General features: G+C 50.4%; 1 pseudogene; it reads right to left on the reverse strand.

Annotated features, from left to right (window-relative positions):
• Positions 1-2,866: 2,866 nt before the first annotated feature.
• On the reverse strand, positions 2,867-18,891 carry LOC144118627 (uncharacterized; annotated as a pseudogene).
• Positions 18,892-20,981: the final 2,090 nt, after the last annotated feature.

The raw sequence follows: 20,981 nt of genomic DNA on the forward strand, positions 1-20,981 counted from the left end.
TTCAGCGATGATGCTGTCGACTAATGCAGCATCCTTATCTGCCTCGAAGAGCAAATCAGCGCTCACTGATGCCCACGTGTCCTTCTGGTCCTGTGTGAGGGAGTGCGGCACAAGTCTGGCATTCAGATTTCATTCCCCCAAGTTCTCACGCAAAATTTGGTGGCATGTTGTCTTACTGATGTCGAGAGTATCTGATAGCATGCGGACTGTAATGGTGCGGTCTTGCTGTAGGATTTCCCTGATTCGGGCAACGTTGTTTTAAGTCCGTGAGGTTGCAGGGCGCCCCTGCCTTATGTAATCTTCTACCGACGTTCTCCCCGAAACAAACCTCTTGTGCCACTCGAAAACTTGCGCCCGCGAAAATATTTAGTTGCTGTAAGCGACACGAAGGAGGTCATATGCCTGTGTGGCTGTCTTGTCAAGCTTCACACAGAATTATATGTTTACACGCTGCTCGAGGCGGGCGTCCATCTCTCCACCTTCACTCACAGTAGAATGCAGAGACGACCAGTGACAACGTATTTTTCTACATGTAAATTTCTCAGGTTAGCCCAAAAATATGGTGCATACACACCAACATTTCCTATCGAGAATCATTTCTTGAGAAGAAAATATATCAGTCTCGAAACTTTACGGACAAAGGTTCTATTTTGATTGCTGGGTTGAATATGCCACCAAAATGCTGGCCAAGCCTATATTCTAAACACGAAATTGAGAGTTAGATGCTAACACACGTGTGAAAGATTGCGGTAAAATTTTAATGTATATATGTAAAGCGAGGCATGTAAGGTACTCCATATAGCAGCATGGCCAATGGCCATTTTCATGTTTGTCGTCATTGGGATTTCGTCTCGTCCTAGGCTGCATTAACCCAAGAAATTGTATTGAAATGACACGACCAGGTGGCTTAGAGCGGTCATGCCCATATATGATGGATAACCTAAGGCACGTTGTGCTTGATAATATGGGTTTACAATGGATTGGATCACGTAGACTGGAAAATTAAACAAAAGAATTTGTTGCTGATATGAGAAGTTACACTTCAGTTATTTCTGTTTTGTTTTCTTAGCCGAAGTATTGTTTTGTATCTCTTTGAGGTCTTGACCTTAAATAATTGTTTTTTTTTTGGGAAAGGAAATTGCGCAGTATCTGTCTCATATATCGTTGGACACCTGAACCGCGCCGTTAGGGAAGGGATAAAGGAGGGAGTGAAAGAAGAAAGGAAGAAAGAAATGCCGTAGTGGAGGGCTCCGGAATAATTTCGACCTCCTGGGGATCTTTAGCGTGTACTGACATCGAACAGCACAAGGGCGCTCTAGCGTTTTTCCTTCATAAAAACGCAGCCATCGCGGTCGGGTTCGAACCCGGGAACTCCGGATCAGTAGGCGATCCGGAGTTCCCGGGTTCGAACCTGACTGCGGTGGCTGCGTTTTTATGGAAGAGTTTCAAAAAAATTGTTTTTGTAATGCAAAGTAAATTGCTTACTATATGTAGGCTCTGCTTTCTCTGGACAAGCAACAGCTATACCCTTCCTTTCTTTTGGTTGCTTTATTTTCCATCGGGACAGTCCTTCAGCTGTGCTGGCCTGTCTTTTGCTGGCATTCTCATTGAAATGGAGTATTGCCAGTTGTGTTCTGGAAAACCAGACAAATAATTCGAGCTGGTCATCAGGTGTTAATTTTCGCATAATATCATTCAGGACTTACCTTGCACGCATGACCTCAAACGAGAAGCATACAGACATTGGAGCAAAGCCTATCAGTACACTGTGGAAAGCCTCCAAGCTGAAGGTGTGTGCACAAGGAGCCAGTTGTCGAATGTCTTTCAGGAGACGAGGTGAGTTCACAACCTCTACAAACTTGTTGTGTGCGGTTGTCCCTGCATTGACAAATCAATTTCCCAGAAAAGCCTTCTCCAAAAAAAGCTTCTCCATTTTTTTAGGCGGGCAAAACTTCCAAAACAATGAATAAACCACTTTTATATTCACTGACAATAACAAATAGTTCTTTGGGAAAAGTTGAAAACTAGCTGGATGCCAGCAACTTGGCTGTTTCACGAAGCATGTCGCAAGCCATGCTTCATCACAAGAACATTTTCTAATGTGGAAAGTAATTAAACATATAGGAAACAAATTCAGGGCTCTGCAAAAAGCATATCTTGCTTTAAAATAGTTACATTACTGACCAGGAACTAGCCATTGCCTCTCTCCAAAACCATCGTGTGCACAATGCGTGTAGAGCGCTGGATGTCTCGTGTGCATATTTGCAACGTGCCGCTCCATGCTTTTCCACATGTCTGCCAGTAGCTCTGCGTTGCCATCGCTGAGGGCTGCGCCCCAATATAGGTGAATACTGGCTGGCTGAATCCGTATCTCCAGTACACTGCATCCAGTTTGTTTTGCATGGACCGCCAGCTTCTTCTTGATGTCTGGAATGGAGGTGTAATAATTAATGAAGATTAATAATTCAATCATTATGTGTTAATCTGGCTCTTGAGCTTCCACCCCAAAACACCCGCCTTCCTTCCTCTCGCCTCCAGAACTCAAGGAATCTGGTTTCACACCACAGTGCTTATCCGCAACCTGCGCATGCATGGCAGGCCTTTCCCTCATAGTCATTCACATAAAAGACAGCCAGAAAGGACAGCAAACAGATAAAACTTTCCCCCATATTCTTGCCTCTTGAAATTCAGGAACCTCTCCCACTGCTTCACTGTATTTACTGCAATTTTGCTGTCTGCCCCGCTTTTCTTGTATTAAAGTCTGCTTGGAACAATGAAATTTAGTCTAAAATTTCGCCACATTCTACAAAACATCACGCAGGAAGCACTCTTTTCTGCGAAACATGGCAATGAATGTCAGATATGTTCATTCGGTGATACCTTTCGAGATATACCAACAATCAAAGTAGTGCCGGATGGTGGGCTCCTGCGTCCGCATGTACTTAGTGACTTGGCCGTGCCGGTCAGTTGTGACTGACATCACCTTGGGGCCCCGCTCCTTCACCATGTTGAGGCTCTTCAGAAATGCGAACTTCTCCATGGAGGTTCTTGATTTTACATCTGCACACTTTTGTCGAGAAAAAAGCTAAGTTACATCACAAAGCCACTTGTTAAAAAACTGTGACCTACCTCCCCGACTTGCACTTGCTCGAAGTGAAGAATTTTGTTCAGCTGGGCAACGTGCAGAGAGTAGGTTACAAATTTTGCACTGAATCCTAGAGAATCGCAGCGTCCGTCGCCAGCCAAGTCCACAGTACAACCTTCCAACTGGCGAAACAACCTCCTCCGGTTGTTGTTGCCAGATCTGGTACTACAAAGGTGCAGTTTTCAAACATCACATAAACGCAGAACACTATTACGCTGCTTTTTTTCTTCTGTCCTTGACATGTACCATGAAACGATTTCGAGAACCTCTTTTCAGAACTCTTCCCTATTTAAGATAGGAGGGTGAAGAAACATTGTAATTCGTAACCAGAAGCAATTGATGTGTTATAGAGAGTTGAATAAAATGGGACATATAGAAATGTCTGGACAGTGCGGTACGCATGCGTGAACAACTTTAATTGCTTCATTTACTTTGCAGCAGATGCTGCTAACAGCGTTGCTCTTTTATTTTGACTATTGTCCTCATCTGGTGCTACTTGCGTTCCGCATGTGCACTGTCGACTTCAGGACTTGTCACTGTAATGACGGCTTGGGCCGCCTCATTCACTGGAGAGTTGAGGAGAAAAGGTGCCTGGAATTTTCTACCTTTTTTTCTACAAATGTGAGTGCAGTGAATAGAAAGTGAATAGCTGTTGCTGCGTCGTTTGGAAAATCAAGCTGCTTTGAGGTCACTCAGTAAGATAATCATTTCATGGTCCTTTTATCTAAATTCACGATCAAAATATTATGGGACACGTATTCTCGAAAAAAGTTTATTGCAGCTCTGTCTCGTGAGGCAGCCGCGTGGTATTGCTGCCAGGGTATAGAGCATACTTGCCCCCACATACCGTGACACATTGCAGGCGACCGAGAGCCGCAAAAATTTTTTTCCACATACTCGTGTCCCGTACACTTTTGATCGCGATAGTATGTGGACCCTCCAGAACACATGCCTCACAGACCAGATATTACATCACCACATACAGATAGAACCTTGTGTATTTTAAAACGAGAGGGGTTTTGATACTGACAGGCACATGGGAAGACCCAGAGTCTTCACCCGAGAGGGGGATCAGCTCATGAGAGGTTGTTCGATATTATTAAAAGCAAGGTAGAGTGATCAAGTTTTCCAGTGCTTTCACTCAAAATGATGACTTACTCGATGACTTACTGTTCAACTGAAGTAAGTAATTGTGAAATATTGGTTCAGCAATTCTTCATTTTGCAATGCACAACCTTTCTCCTACCTTGTCGATCGCAGGAAGCAGGTAGCCTCGTTGGTAGTTGTAAAATGTTCGTAACGTGAACACCTGCACGTTAACATAGTTGAACATCCGGAGCACTGAGGTGGGACTGGTGCCAGAAAACATAGCTGCTGACATCAGCACGTTGCCTGCCGCCTTGCCGTTGATCATGGGTTGGCTTGACCAAGTGAGGGAGTGGTGGTTTGCACACAGTGTCTGTATTTGCAGCCAAGTTCCAGACACACGACTCACACTTTTGCAAGCGGAAAAGCATTTTCGGCACACTTGAGATAGTTCCTTGAGGCAACTTTCAAATATGATAAATTTTCAATCATCCTGTGGAAGGACTTCCTCAGTGCTAGAGTCAACTCTGAATAATGTAAAGTGAGTTGCAATGGTTAAATTGTCATGTGATGCTGCTGAGATAACTGGAACCTAGAATTTAACCGCAATAAAGAGCAGTAAATGTAACAGCTGCCCACACCGACACTCCGTCTTCTGTGTTGTAGTGCACATTTTTGCATGCTGTGCATTTTTTTTGCTTGTAAGTAATGTTATGACAGGTTTGCAAAGCTCGCAAGATTTTTTGTTTCATTGATGCTACATGATGAGCAGCTGCTTGTGCCATTGAATATTGCGGAAGCATTTCAGTAGATCAAGAGCTGCTTTATGAATATTCATAGGGTGCGAAGTTGGCCAGCTGTAGAGAGGACATGTGCACCACCACAAGACAATTATGCGAGCGCAGACAGTACAATACTCATATCTGCCCCTGCCCAAGAAAGGGGAGGACATCCTTAATTATGTGCTCTTCTATCTACTAAATGATTGACCTGATTTTTAGTCACGCCATCATAATTAAACGGCATTCAGTGGACATGCTAAAGGGGTCCGTATTAAGTCGTAAATATTACGCAGTGAAGGTTTCGTTAAGTGATGGAAAAACTCCGAGGTCTGCAGAGTGTTATTCTCCTCTTCTTCAAAGTCTGAGGCGTCGGATTCTATGGGACTGGATGACTGTTGTGGAGCGAATGAGATGGAAGACGGTGCTCGACCATCAATTGGTATAGAGGGGACTGTTTGGGAGGAAGAGGGTGGTAGAGGAGAAGAAACTGTTGGTGCTGTGGAGGTTGGAGCAGCGCTTGTATTGGTGCAAGCTTCACAGTGCGTGCTTGTGGTCTGCCCGGCATCTGTCTGCACGTGCATATCCTTTCTCAGGGAAATGTGGAGGTTCACCTGTGCATCTGAAAGTTAATGAAGAAAATGAAACTCATGCAATGCCAAGAGCTCTTTGTTTATACGTTAATATCGCATAGTTATGGACGCCTTATTATCATCTAATAGGCATGTGACTGCCAAACTTGATATCGGCTATACAGTATTGTGACATTCCGTGTGTGATACGAGGATCCACGTTCGACGGCGCGGCGTAGACGGGGAACCGTGACAGCGGCATCATCAATTGCCCAGCCATGCTCTTTGAGTGACGACCGGAAAAACCGGTCCCGCCGCCGCCCCGGAGAAACAGGCTTTGTCCTCCCCAATTTCCGGTTGCATTCCAGGACAGGGGAGCTGTCAGCGGGCCAGAGCGCGCCGTACCACAGCCGACGCTATGCGAAACCGCGAAGACGACATTCTTTCCCTCCCCCCCTTTGTCGTGGGCTATCGCCGGGAAGGCACCCACAGCTTCCCAGAAGGGCCGCGACGGACACCTGTCATGGCGGACAGGCAGTACTCGCCAAGAATGTGGAAAGACAGGCGCTAGTGAATTAGCTCCGAAGAGAGAGCCTGTGTATACTCTCACTTGAGAGAGAGTGGTGGCGTTTTTGTTGTTTATTTAGTTTGTATTGTTAACAGACTCTGGGGTCGAGGCTAAGCCCAGCCCAAGGGGTGGTCCCCATCTCGCATGTTATTTTGGATTGGAGAATTGATGCTTTGGGCGGGCCACTGGAAATGACCGCCCTTAGTCCTTTGTTAATCAAGTGCTTAAAAGCGCATGTAAACGGATGCAGTTCAGTCTGAGCTGGGGCTCCATGCTTGGCATGTGATGTGATGCTGCTTAGGCACTGGCCTGCCCGGTCGATGAGTGAAGTGGTGCAAAGTTCGTTCTTTTGTAGATTCAGTTCTGCTTTTTCCAGTTTGGCTCTCTGTATATGTATGTTGTAAAATTGTGCTCTGCTGTCATCATCTACAAGCTCGCCTCCTGTTCATCTTCCGGGCCGGGCGACACTGGAGGAAGGGTTTGTGAACCATCCTCGAAGAAACGGACGACTATTGAAATTCTACTGCAAGCACGCTCAGGACGACATCGTTCGCCAAGAGGGCCTTCAGCGCCGAAGCCCGTCGGCGTGCAGCTTCTGCCAGCAACCGCTCGAGCCCAACTCCGGAGCCACTCCATCGCCCCCAAGAAGTCGTCGGCACGTAAGCTCGGACGCCCTAGCCTCTGATGTATAACCTTAATCATGTGTAATTATTGAATATACCTGTTTGTTTAAACTGAGCCATACGGTGTCTCTTTGCCTCTCCGTCCCGTGTGGACCTGCGCATTATGGGGGTCATCACACTGGTGTCAGAAGTGGGGTCTCAAAAGCAAATGTCCTCTGAATGCTGTGACATTCATGACTTCAAAATTGTAATCAAAAGGGAATCACGGGACTGATTGTGGGACTTTTACCCCCATTTGAGAGGCTTGAGGCACTGGAGGGCTTGAAAAAAAAAAATGACTGTATCTGAGGGAGCTCCCACTCCACAGCCGTCGCTCGGAGCAAGCATGCTGGCATTAGGAAGCGTCATTCCGACGTTTACGGGAGATAAGACAGGGGTTCCAATCTGCGATTTCTTTTCCATGCTAGAAGAGATTGGGAAAATGGGGGGATGGTCCGATGCTCAAATGCTGGGAATGGCGAGGTGTAAGATGGCAGGAGCTGCTCATGATTTTGCATGGCGAGACGAAAAAGTAAAATCCACAAAATCATTTGCGGAATTTAAGAAGCTCGCGTTTGAGCATTTTGACACTGAACCACGTCACGTGCGAGTACAGAGGTTCCGTGACGCCGGACAGATGGTAGGGGAGGACGTGCGAACGTTTGCGTCGCGGCTTCAGCGCTTAGCGCGCGATACGTTAAGCAGGGAGGAGGAAGGAGACCAGCTTAAGAAGAAATACGCGGAGGATATACTTAAAGAGGAAATGACCGCTTTGTTCGTGGCTGGTCTGCAAGACCCCGTGCGCCGGTTCGTGCTCTCGCGCAAGCCGAGCAATTTCGGCCAAGCCGTGGAGGCCGCATTGGATGAGGAACAAAATGAGGCGTTAACGACAGCCGCAGCGAGAGTACGCGCCATAGAGAGAGCGGTGCTCAACCCTGAGGTTGCTCTCTTGACAGAGCGGTTAGATCGCTTAGAACAGCTGCTATCTCAGCAGGTAGAATGCCAGGTTGAAGCGCGCGCTCAACAGCGCCCATTCGCTGGAAACCGGAGACCGCCACAAAGCTACAGGCGCGGTATGCGAGATTTTGAAGAAATCGTATGCTTCGCTTGCCAGGGTCGCGGACACATCGCCAGGTTCTGCCAAAACGTGCGCCGTGGGGAGCCACAAAGAGAAGCAGGCGAGACACGCCCTAAGCAAGCCTACAGCGGGGCTCCAGATACCGAGTCAAAAAACTAGTTAGTCCTCCCCAGCCTGAGGAGCGTGGGGAGGGAGCAGTAGATGATGAGGTGGTGGTAGTTTGTGTGGCCGACGAGGCATGCCCTGTTGTGCGTTGCAAGTTAAATGGTTGTTGTATGGAATTGTTGATAGATACGGGGTCAAAGGTGACATTGCTTAAGGAGAGCAGTTTTAACACGCTTCGAAGGAAGGGGGACCGCGAGGTGTTGGAAGCGTCTGGTGGTATGGCAACCAAATTTGTAGGCATAACGGGGGATCCTCTTGGCATAAATGGACTCTACCGGTTACACTTCTCTCTCGGCGGAATTGCATTGGAGCACCCCTGCTACGTATGCCCGGACACGGTGTCTCTGCCAAACGGAGTGTCAGGTATATTAGGGCAGGATTTTCTGAGAAAAGGGAAGGTAGTAGTCTCATTCTCTGAGGAAGAGGTTAATGCGGGCGGCTCAAAAGTTCCGTTTTTGAACAGGAGAGGGGCTGAGATTCGCATTACCGATATTGACACCCGTCAAACAGTGGGATCATTGGAGAAGGTATATTCGCGGGTTGCCGTCCGGCTGGTCGAGGAGGCGGTCGTCCTTCCTTGGTCGGAGCACATTTTGTACGCGTTTGTGCCTTCAGATGTAGAGAGCGGCGCCGTGGGAGTGCTTGAGCCGGTCGACTCTCTCAGCAATGGCCTGAAGGCAGCCGCGTGCCTCGTGACAGTTAATGACGCCCACAGAGTGCCCCTACGGGTGGTTAACTGTAGCCAGCAGCCACTGAGCCTTCCCAAGAACAAAACATTGGCTTTCTTCACCTCTGCGATAGAGCAACGTGAGCCCACCGATACGGTACTCGCAACTGTAGAGCATGCTAGTCCTTCGGCTGCTCCAAAGGTGTCGTTCGATCTTTCTCACGTAAAATCCAGGGAGAGGGAGGCTCTGGCTGGTTTGCTGAACGACTACTCGGAGGTATTCGCCGCGTCCAACCTGGATTTGGGCTGCTGTGGCGTTATAAAGCACAGGATAGAAACCGGCACTTCATCGCCCGTTTACCAGCGTGCGTACAGGATTCCTTACTCTCAACGTGAGGAGATGGAGCGGCAGGTGCAGGACCTGATTGATCGCGGCATTGTCGAACACTCAAAGTCACCCTGGGGAGCACCAGCACTATTGGTGGAAAAGCCAGATGGCTCGTATCGATTGGTTGTGGACTACCGCAAACTAAATGCCGTAACTCGCATCGATCCATACCCCATCCCCAATATACAGGAGACGCTTTCTCAGCTGGGCTCTGCCAGGTACTTCACGGTAGTGGACATGGCGGCGGGATTCTGGCAGATAGCAATGGATCCGGCAGATGCCGAGAAAACGGCATTCAACACGCCCTCAGGGCACTATGAATGGAAAAGAATGCCGATGGGTCTGGCCAACAGCCCTGCTGTCTGGCAGAGAACCGCTGATGTTATCCTGGCAGGTCTTCTGGGGAGGCTGTGCTTCGTGTATATGGATGACATTATCATATACAGTGGCAGTTTTGATAACCATTTGCGCGATATTGAGCAGGTTTTGGTGCGACTAAGAGCAGCGGGTCTCAAACTGAAGCCCTCTAAGTGCCAATTCCTCAAAAACGAGGTGAAATACCTCGGGCACGTTGTTTCAGCTGACGGCGTGCGACCGGACCCTGAGAAACTAAGGTGTGTCTCGGATTTTCCATCCCCGACTAGCGTCCGCCAGGTCCGGCAGTTTCTCGGCCTGATCGGTTACTACCGAAGGCACATAGAGGAGTTCGCCAAGCTCGCTAAGCCGCTCACCGCCTTAACAGCCAAAAATGTCGCCTTTCGTTGGGACGAAAACGCGGAGAATGCTTTTGGGGCCCTGAAAAGGAAGCTAATGAGTGCACCGCTGTTACGCCACCCGGATTTTAGTTTGCCCTTCGTTATGGCCACAGATGCGTCAAAGTTCGCAGTTGGTGCCGTGCTATCTCAGGTTATCGAGGGCAAAGAACATCCCGTTGCTTTTGCTAGCCGACAGTTGAGCCCCACAGAGCAAAAGTACGGAGCTACGGAAAGGGAGTGCCTCGCCGTTGTCTGGGCAGTAAAGCACTTCAGATGCTACCTTTACGGCCGCAAATTCAAGCTAGTCACAGACTGCCATCCTCTGAAATGGGTGATGAGTGTCAGGGACCCTAGCTCGCGACTCGCTAGATGGAATCTACACCTGCAGGAATACTGCTTTGAAGTTGAGCACAAGTCAGGAAAGACACATCTGAATGCTGATGCACTCAGCCGCACAGCTGCCGTGGCAGCTATAGAAGAGTTTGTCCCCGTAGTCGACCCCGCCGAATTACGCACAGAGCAGTGCAAAGATCCTGACCTGAAGCGAATAATTGAAAGCTTAAAGGGCGCACCGTCTCATCCCGAACAGCTAGGTTATTTCATTGACAAAGACGGCACCCTGTGTCGGCGAACGAGGCCAACCAGGAAAGGGAGACCAGAGAAAACCGCTTGGGAGAGAGTCGTCATACCTCGGTCGTGGACAGAAAGGGTTCTTCGCGCGTTTCACGATGCGCCATGCGCCGGTCATTTTGGCGTAGCGAAGACACGCAGGCGTGTGGAGCGTTTGTACTTTTGGAGTGGCATGCGACAGGATGTTAGAGACTACTGTGCGAAGTGTCATTCCTGTCTCGAAAGAAAAACACCCAAGGGACGAAGACCAGCTCCAATTCAGCCGTTCCCTGAGGTTTCGGCTCCCTTCGAGCGGACAGGTATGGACATAATGGGCCCATTGCCCACGACCACTTCCGGAAACAAGTACATTTTAGTATTTGTCGACCACCTTTCAAAATACGCGGAAGCGGTAGCACTCCCAGATCAGAAGGCAGACACGGTTGCAAGAGCATTTGTCGAACAGATCGTGCTCCGACATGGACCCCCGAGGCAACTCTTGACAGATCGGGGAACGAACTTCGTGTCGCAGCTAATGAGGAGAGTTTGCGAGCTGCTTAAGATCGCTAAGAAGCAGACAACACCGTACCATCCGGCTTGCAACGGCGCGGTGGAGCGACTGAACCAAACCGTGGCCGGGTTCCTGTCGCATTTTGTTTCGCGCGACCAGCGGGACTGGGACTTGTGGCTCCCGTATGCAATGTTTGCCTACAATTCCGCAGCACACGAGAGCACGGGCGAATCGCCATTCTTTCTTCTCTACGGCCGAGACCCGGACCAGCCTAGTGAAGTGCCAGAGGGCCCCCGTCGTGTCCCATACGCTTCACTGGACGACTATAAGGTTGAGCTAGAATCGCGCTTGCAAGTGGCGAGGGACATCGCAAAGGAGTCCTTAAAGAAAGCGGCGAAGCGCAGGAAGGAGGTGCACGATCGCAGTGCTAGAGACGCGCCGTTTGATGTGGGGGACAGCGTGTACATTGAAAACTGCCAAAGGCAGATTGGGCTAGCTCGTAAGTTCCAGACGAAGTGGAGAGGACCGTGCGAGGTTGTCGAGAAGCTTTCTCCGGTAAACTTCAGAGTCCGAGACGTGAACCGGCGTTTGATAAGGATACACGCAAATCGCCTCAAGTCGGCACCGGTTCAGTATTCACGAAATGAGGAAAGGGAAAGCGCGGATTTTGATGGGGACAGAAGTGAAGCGGAGCGCGCAGATAGTTCGCAAGAAACGCCCTCTCCTGCATTTGTTCGGCAGGCGCCCGAGGTGACGGCCGGAATGCCACCGGATTTACTTCATGCATTGCTAGAAGAAGAAGCGCGCGAGGTTGCCGCGCAGATAACGCCAGGAGAGGCTCCTGCCACGAGCCCTCGCAAGTCCCAAAGCAGACAAAGGGGCACAGACTTATTTAGTATGACTCATGAAGGCCGATATCCGCTGCGAAATCGGAAAGCTAAGTCGGACTAATGGCGTAAACAGAGCGGAGTTGTGAACTGGTTAGAATTGTGTAATGCCGCAGCTCATAACATTGCTATGTGCTTATGTGTTAAGTTATCGGAGTTGGTAGTTAAACCTTTCTGTCATTAAGTAACACCTGCACAGGAGAGCATGCGGAGCGCATGCAGAACCAGCCCTACTTCCTTTCGTTATCTATATTTTTGTCTGTGCCGTGATCGTGCTAGAAGTGGGAGCTCCTTTGTAACTGTGGTAAATTTATTTTCGTCCAGTTTGGACTAGAAAGGAGAGGCTTGGGTGCTGAGTTTCATGTTTATCTGTAAAAGAAGATCAGTGCTGCCCCTGGAGACGCCAGTATTGACAACGGAGGCATATGGTGTTGTGCAGTGGTGTTGAGTGCAGCGAAAAGTGTTTTGTCGGACGCACTGTGCGAGGCGATTTAGAAAGACAAGGGGAGCTGCGTGGACTCAAATGTTCGGAGAACATTCTTCTGGAGGGTGAGCGAGTGTGACATTCCGTGTGTGATACGAGGATCCACGTTCGACGGCGCGGCGTAGACGGGGAACCGTGACAGCGGCATCATCAATTGCCCAGCCATGCTCTTTGAGTGACGACCGGAAAAACCGGTCCCGCCGCCGCCCCGGAGAAACAGGCTTTGTCCTCCCCAATTTCCGGTTGCATTCCAGGACAGGGGAGCTGTCAGCGGGCCAGAGCGCGCCGTACCACAGCCGACGCTATGCGAAACCGCGAAGACGACATTCTTTCCCTCCCCCCCTTTGTCGTGGGCTATCGCCGGGAAGGCACCCACAGCTTCCCAGAAGGGCCGCGACGGACACCTCTCATGGCGGACAGGCAGTACTCGCCAAGAATGTGGAAAGACAGGCGCTAGTGAATTAGCTCCGAAGAGAGAGCCTGTGTATACTCTCACTTGAGAGAGAGTGGTGGCGTTTTTGTTGTTTATTTAGTTTGTATTGTTAACAGACTCTGGGGTCGAGGCTAAGCCCAGCCCAAGGGGTGGTCCCCATCTCGCATGTTATTTTGGATTGGAGAATTGATGCTTTGGGCGGGCCACTGGAAATGACCGCCCTTAGTCCTTTGTTAATCAAGTGCTTAAAAGCGCATGTAAACGGATGCAGTTCAGTCTGAGCTGGGGCTCCATGCTTGGCATGTGATGTGATGCTGCTTAGGCACTGGCCTGCCCGGTCGATGAGTGAAGTGGTGCAAAGTTCGTTCTTTTGTAGATTCAGTTCTGCTTTTTCCAGTTTGGCTCTCTGTATATGTATGTTGTAAAATTGTGCTCTGCTGTCATCATCTACAAGCTCGCCTCCTGTTCATCTTCCGGGCCGGGCGACACTGGAGGAAGGGTTTGTGAACCATCCTCGAAGAAACGGACGACTATTGAAATTCTACTGCAAGCACGCTCAGGACGACATCGTTCGCCAAGAGGGCCTTCAGCGCCGAAGCCCGTCGGCGTGCAGCTTCTGCCAGCAACCGCTCGAGCCCAACTCCGGAGCCACTCCATCGCCCCCAAGAAGTCGTCGGCACGTAAGCTCGGACGCCCTAGCCTCTGATGTATAACCTTAATCATGTGTAATTATTGAATATACCTGTTTGTTTAAACTGAGCCATACGGTGTCTCTTTGCCTCTCCGTCCCGTGTGGACCTGCGCATTATGGGGGTCATCACAGTATTGTGCGCTTTTATCGTGAAGAGATTCAAAAATTTCCCCACCTCAACCGCTGGCTCATTTGCGGTGAACCTGCACACAGAGCTTGCGTATTATGGTAACGTTTGTATCGTAGCATGTTTGACAACAGTACTTACTGAGATGAGCCGTGCATGATGCGAAAACGTAATCGTCTACGTAGAGATCGGCGAACCAAAACTCGCAGACGACGTTTTTTCGCTGTAGTGCGGCAGTGTCGCCATCTGTTTTCGGCAGTAGAAAGCGTAACGACAAGGCTCTCGAGGCGGGCGTTGCAACAATATTCCTTGAAAAGTAAAGCCTCGTTAAATCAGTTGTTCTGATATTTGTTTCCGCTCAATTAGTCGAAAATGTTATAAGCGCTTCAGTTGAAGCAGACAAAACGGCCGGAACGGCATATTCAAAGGGCCCGCGCTTCTTGCAACGCTCGCCTCGGCGGCCTTGTAATGACGCTTTCGACTGCCGAAAACAGATGGTGCAACTGCCGCCCTTCAGCGAAAAAAACGTCGTCTGCGGGTTTTGGTTCGGCGATCTCTACAAAGACGATTACGTTTTCGCATCATGCACGGATCAACTAAGTAAGTACCGTTGTCAAACTTACTACGATACAAATTTACTATAATACGCAAGCTCTGTGTGCAGTTTCATCGCAAATGAGCCAGCGCTTGAAGCGGCGAAACTTCTGAAAGTCTTCCCGATAAAAACGGACAATACTGTACTATCACTACCTGCATGTGAAATACATGATGGCCTTCTTCGGAGGCCCAGAGAATGATTTTACACATCATCCCAGAACTTCCCCAGATTGCAACTGACACAACACGAATGCCTCCGCCAGAGTTTTTCAAGCGTTCAGTGGTACCAGTGAATAAATGAATGCATCTACTAGTGGTCCTTCCCTCTTCCTAAACCACGACAAAATTATTGCGACACAATTTATTCTTGTGGAATGTGGGTAGAACACGAGCGCGCCACTGCTGCAAGGAAAATATTACATCGTGTTCGTACATCACAGCCGTCAGTCTGGCAGGCAACAGTGAAGGTATTTCTTGGGGTGTGCAGCTGTCAACCATTTGAGGCGAAGTTTGCGCCTCTTCGGCTGTCAAAACTACTTCCACATCCTGCGGTTCGGGTAGTTCCTGAAAAAGAAAAGCTATTAGCAACCGAAAGAAAGGACAATAAACTGTAATAAAGTTGATCATTTTCATCTCGCGAGCTTACCCCTGACCTTTTCCGCTTTTTTGGGAGAGGTTTTTCGCCGGAACGGCGTCTCGCTTGAGGCGAGCGCTCTTCAAATCCATACCGAGGCTTCGAAGGACATCCAGGTTTGTTTCGTAGTCGCCCGGTAGAAAGTGCTCGAAGCACACGAACCCGGTCTGACTGTCATATCGCGGTTAATTGCTTGAAGCCACACGGCTCTTCGCTGCGGGTCTCCGGGCAACTTGTGAAATCTAACATTGCTTCCATTCTGGTAAGTCGTGCGGCACTGTCTCACAAGACACACAGTTGGCATGGCGTGCACTGAAACCCTGATAACACGCTGAAAACCACAGCCTAGAGCTGCCACGACACAGAGCAGCGAGCTACTGTAGCGAGCAGCCGGAGGTCTGGGTTGGATCGAGTTGTCTGGTCACAAATCTATTATTGGGTTCGTGCAAACGCCGCGAGTCGTGTCGGACTGGACTGGACCCTTCCACTCAGCCCAAAGGGTGCGTTGACAAGCAGCCTCCTCTGCAAAATACACATAATCTTCAAGCTTAGGTTTCAGAAAACATTTTTTTACAGGTAAGGACAGAAGCGGGAGCCGGTTGACAACTCGTGTAGTCGCACCTCGCAGGGCGCGCCACGAGAGTTGACCCACTCGTATCGAGCGCATGTAAACGGAGAATCGTAAGTTCGGCCGACCTTGCTCAACGCTATGCCCTGACTGAACCCCCAGATATCGTGTTCATGTGAACGAAAGACCCCACGGAGGCCGGAGAAGCATAACCAAAACCGAAACTGATCCCAGGTCAATGACCAATCTAGCAGCACGTGCTGTTCTTTGCCGAGGTAAAACTCCGTGTGCAAATAATTGCCAGAATTTTTTTCGCTTTCTAACTTTCATATGGGTCTATTATTTTGGGGTAAACGAAACTGAAAGATATATCTAAGTTTCTAAGCGTCTTAAGGTGACGTAGTTGGGTAGTGCTTATGTCAGCCGACGGCGTCGCATGGTCGTTTCACGAGCGTAAAAAGGCAACGATTTCTTACGGGCTTTATTAAATTCCGACTCAATATTGCGCTGAAATACTTCGGAGTCGGCATGTCCAATATTGAATCAATGAAAATTACAACCGGTCGGCTTCATTTTCTTTTCATAACACCTTTAATAGAATCAGTCTCGGAACTTTACGGACAAAGGTTCAATATCCATTACTTCCTAGAAAACAGATAATTGTATATGCGCAACGAAGTCAAAGTAACTGTGTAACTGCTGGTGGACACTTCAACTGCATTGCGCGGGAAATGATGAACTGAAGGTAGGTTTGTTTTGGTTTAGGGGGTTTAACGTCCCAAAGCGACTCAGGCTAGAGAGACGCCGTAGTGAAGGGCTCCGGAAATTCCGACCACCTGGGGTTCTTTAACGTGCACTGACATCGCACAGCACACGAGTCTCTAGAATTTCGCCTCCATCGAAATTCGACCGCCGCTGCCGGGATCGAACCCGCGTGTTTCGGGCCGGCAGCCGAGCGCCATAACCACTCAGCCACCGCGGCGGCTAAAAACTGAAGGTAGGAGCGACAGAAGAAATTAAAGAGTAGAGAAAAAAATGAGCCGTAGTAGAGGACTATAATAATAATAATTGGGTTTGGGGGAAGGAAATGTGCAGTGTCTGTCCCAAATATCGTTGGACACCTGAACCGCGCCGTAAGGGAAAGGATAAAGGAGGGGGTTAAAGAAGACAGGAAGAAAGAGGTGCCGTAGTGGACGGCTCCGGAATAATTTCGACAACCTCGGGATCTTTAACGTGCACTGACATCGAACAGCACACGGGCGCCTTAGCGTTTTGCCTCCTTAAAAACGCAGCCGCCGCGGTCGGGTTCGAATCCGGGAACTCCGGATCAGTAGTCGAGCGCCCTAACCACTGAGCCACCGCGGCGGGTTAGTGGAGGACTCTGAATGATTTCGACCGCCTGGTGCATGCCCTTCGTGTGGCGACACCTGCACTTTCACTCATACAACATGGACATGTCCACACAATCCCAAATACCTGAAACCGCCTGATGCGGCGTTGCAGCAATGGGAGGTGAAGCTGGCCAGCTCTCCCTACCAGCATCCGGCGGAGCGAGCGGACCCATCTCACCTGGTCTCTGTTTTTCTTTGAAATGCCGGTTTTTTTAGTCGCACCTTAATGAAAGTGCATCGACCGGGTGCATGGAGTTGTGTGGACCACCGGGAACCCAAATTTTGAGGTAGGGGACCGCTTTTTCCGAATTAAGAGGACTTTTGAGTGTCGAAAGGAGCGTCCGACGCTGGGCCTATCGTCAATTTCGGCCTTGGCCGGGAGAGCGGTAGGCCCTGCCCGAGCTTCGGTGAAGCCGCCAGCGGAACATCGAACCATCGGTGATTACGCAAGCGAGAATTGACCTAAGATGATTAGCGCTATGCCTGTAGAGGCGGACGGCATCGAAATTTCGCCGGATCAGTGCACAAGATCGCAAGACTGGAAAACTGCTGGTGGGAGAGTCAGGCCCAAATGCATGGGGAAGCTAGGCCTAAATCCCGTACTTCAGACGAGGCAAGATGGCGCCAAGGCTATGGCTGATGTCAAGAGCCGAAGCAACAACCTCGGCGGTGGCGCCGCTGGCAGCGATACACGTAACTCAAGAACGAAACGTGTAAACAAGGGTAAATTGTTGAAGGACGCGCGTATGCCAGACTTCCCGCGCGGCGGCATAAAGATCGTGTTACGACCACAAGGCGGGCTCCACCTGAGCGACGTGACTCACGTTGAACTCAGTCGTGCAACTGCGGCGGCGGCACAGATCCTCGCCAATGAAGCAAATGAGGACATCGTGTGCCCCAACCTCCAGCAGAAAACCGCCGTGGTAGGCACCTGCAAGAGAGAGCACTTCGACCGATACGTTGCAGTAGGAAGGATGACATACGCGAAACGGCGCACGATACGAAGCCCACCCCTGGCACGATGAAGGGTGTCATAAGGGGCATCCCGCTCGAGGATACGGCTCAGGAGGTTCAGGACAATGTTACGCACAAGCATAACCGAACGGCCCTACAGGCAAACCGAATCGGTAAGACCCGATCAGTCGTCATTTCATTCGAGGGGCACAATGTACCCAATTACGAGAGATACGGTAACCTGCTCGCGGAGCGCACGTTTTACAGAAAACAAATCAACGTATGCTATGCGTGCGGAAGAGTGGGCCACAGAATGAACGTGTGCCCGGATTCTACGAACATGATCTGCCGAGGGTGCGGAATCTCCAACCCCGCCAAAGACCACGGATGTGTCCCGAAGTGTGGCCTGTGCGGAGGCAAAAACCTGACCGAGGACAAGTCCTGCAAAGCCCGCTTCAAGACGCCCTACGTCATCCGCCAGCGGCGCTGGGAACGGGGCCGAGCGGAGGAAGAAGACGCCGGGAGAAGGAACCGAGACAAGAGAGGTCCTGCAGGCGGACCCCGCCGTAGTGCCTCGAAACAACGGGGCCGGTCACACACTCCACGATGCTTCGTAATGCAACGAAGCAGCAACTGGGCATGCCCATATACTCGTCTACGCAAAGACTGCTAGACATAGGCTCGCACGACACGGTAGAGGAGCTCATCGAAGCCCACCTCTCTAATTGTAGATTCCGGCGCAGTCACACGGAACGCGGAGGAGCCATCCTACGCAAGATAGGATGGCAGATCGAGCCAGTACTCATCAAACCAAACCCCTTCCCCGGAACATGACGCCTGGCAAAAACGACGAGAGGCGCACTGCGCGGGCCAATGCCGTAGCCGGGAAGCTGGAAGAAAACCCCAGATCCCGCTACGCGGACGCCTCGCTCCGAAAACACATTGACCGTGCAGCGGTGGTGGCTACGACAAAAGACAGGCTGATCATCAGCGCGTCCCTGAAGACAACAGACCCCGCAGTTGCCGAAGAAGCGGACGTGACCATTTCACTCGCACAGCCGAGCACGGACACAGTGGTCACCGACTCAAAGCCTACGGAAGCTTCTGGAAGGAGGTAATCTCCTCCGCAGCCCGAGCCATTCTATCCAAGCGTAAGCCTCCGGGAAGAACCATAGAGCTCGTGTGGGTCCCGGATCACTCGCAGCTAGCAGGCAACATCATCGCCATCTACCATGCCCGACAAATGTCGATCCGGGCCGAGCACGAGCCGGAAGAGCTACCTCATCCGGTTACCAGCTTTCGGCACATTACCCGGATGTATCGAAAGAAAAGGTGCAGACTGCCAGAACCGCACCCCAAACTCACAAGGCAACATCAGACGATCCTGCGTCGAGCGCAGGCGGGATCGCCTGCGTGTCCCGTACTCATGAACCACATGTACCCAGCGGAACACAATATGCTCTGTCCTTTTTGCAAAAAAGAAAAGGGCACCCTGCTACACATCTTGGCAGTGCGCACAGAACTCAAGACTCCCTTCCTCTCTTTCCCGCCAACACCCCCAGTCCACAACCTCATGAGCGATGGGAGATCTTTTTATCCAGACCCGCACTGCCGATTCAGTTCGCACTGACGGACAGGGGCCAGGAGCTGCTGGGAACATATGGGTCCCATAACTAGGGAACCACCCCGTCTGGTGCCTGCGTGCACCACCGATTTATTTCAGGCCTAAAAGTGCTGATTCATCAGCATCCCTGGAAGACGAGGAGACGCTGCTCACCAGCGCGAAGGAGTCAGCAGAGGCCACTGCAGCCCTGCACTATGGGCCCCACCCGCAACACTACCACCCACTTGCAAATAGACTGGGGAAAGCAAACGAAGGCGTCCTACTCCTATTATTCACGCACACAATGCTGTGCCCGGCAGTACTGAAACACTTCGACCCCGCGTTCACTGGCAGGTGCAAACACTACGGGGAGGTGGCTGACACCTACCACATGGTTTGGGCTTGCCAGCGCAACTCAGCTCTCCATCCCCACCCCAACCCTACCAGAGAGGAAGGGGAGGCGGCCCTGCTTGGCTGTTCGGAACTTCAGGCCCAAAAGACTTTGGTCATGAAGTCTAAGCTGGCGGCTTCGACCAATGGGGTCCTTGAATAAGAACTCCACCCACTTTGGGGCTCTTTAAAGAGCCCCACCTCTTTCATGCAATAAAGGCTTTTCACCACCACCACCAACCACCAATTCTGCCAACAAATGTGTATTCGTTCATTCGGCCACAAAGCGCACAAGACTAAATGTTTGGTGACTCATTGTTTCCGTCAGCGTTCGTGGTGCGCTTGAAGCGTCCACCGACAAAGTGAACTTGCTATGAGCCTTTGCTTTTCTAAGAACCAATAAGACTGTCTCATTTGCTGCGTGCAAGCCGCCACTGCTCTTTCTCCAAGAGCTTGAAGCGTGAAAAAGACGGCGGTGGCGCCGGGTCGCCACCGTCTCCTCTGCGCTTCAAGCTAACGGAGAGAGAGGGAAAGAGAGAGAGACCGCGTGACGCATGTTAGCCGATAAGGCGGAGCGCCGCTTAATGAAAGTTTGGTTTGAATGGTTTATGGGGTTTTAACTTCCAAAAGCAAGTCACGCTAAGAGGGACGACATAGTGAATGGATCCGGAAATTTCGACCACCTGAGGTTCTTTAACGTGCACTGACACCGCAGAGTACACGGGCCTCTAGAATTTTTCCTCCATAGAAATTCGACCTCCGAGGCCGTGATCGAACCTGCGTCTTTTGGGTCAGCAGTCTAGCGCCATAACCACTGAGCCACTGCGGTGGCCGGGTTAAGCAGTGCTAGCGAATCTACTTCGCATTTGATGAATTACGCAAATCAGCTGTAACTTTTTTAATTATTACCTACAATAACGACATTGCGAAGACACAAGATTGTTAGTCTGGTAAAGTTTCTAGCGCGTGCGGCCCGGCGCCAAGGGTTGCCGTCGCCGCGCGGTGCGCAGTCGTTCAAAGGAGAATCGCGGTGTGGCGCCACTTGTCCGTGAGGTTGCTCAACATGCGGTATCTGGGGCTAAATTTTTTATTTCGGTTGCCAGATGCCGTTACTCACTGTCCTGCGCGACGGCCTCGAGCACACGCGTGAATAAAAGTACTTTTCCTCAAAAAATGTATTTTGTTTATGGCAACAGAACATGAGTCAGTGCGCAGTGGTCAGTCCAGCAGTGGAATA

Source organism: Amblyomma americanum, chromosome 2 (assembly GCF_052857255.1).
Source record: "Amblyomma americanum isolate KBUSLIRL-KWMA chromosome 2, ASM5285725v1, whole genome shotgun sequence".
Classification (NCBI taxonomy): Eukaryota; Metazoa; Arthropoda; class Arachnida; order Ixodida; family Ixodidae; genus Amblyomma; species Amblyomma americanum.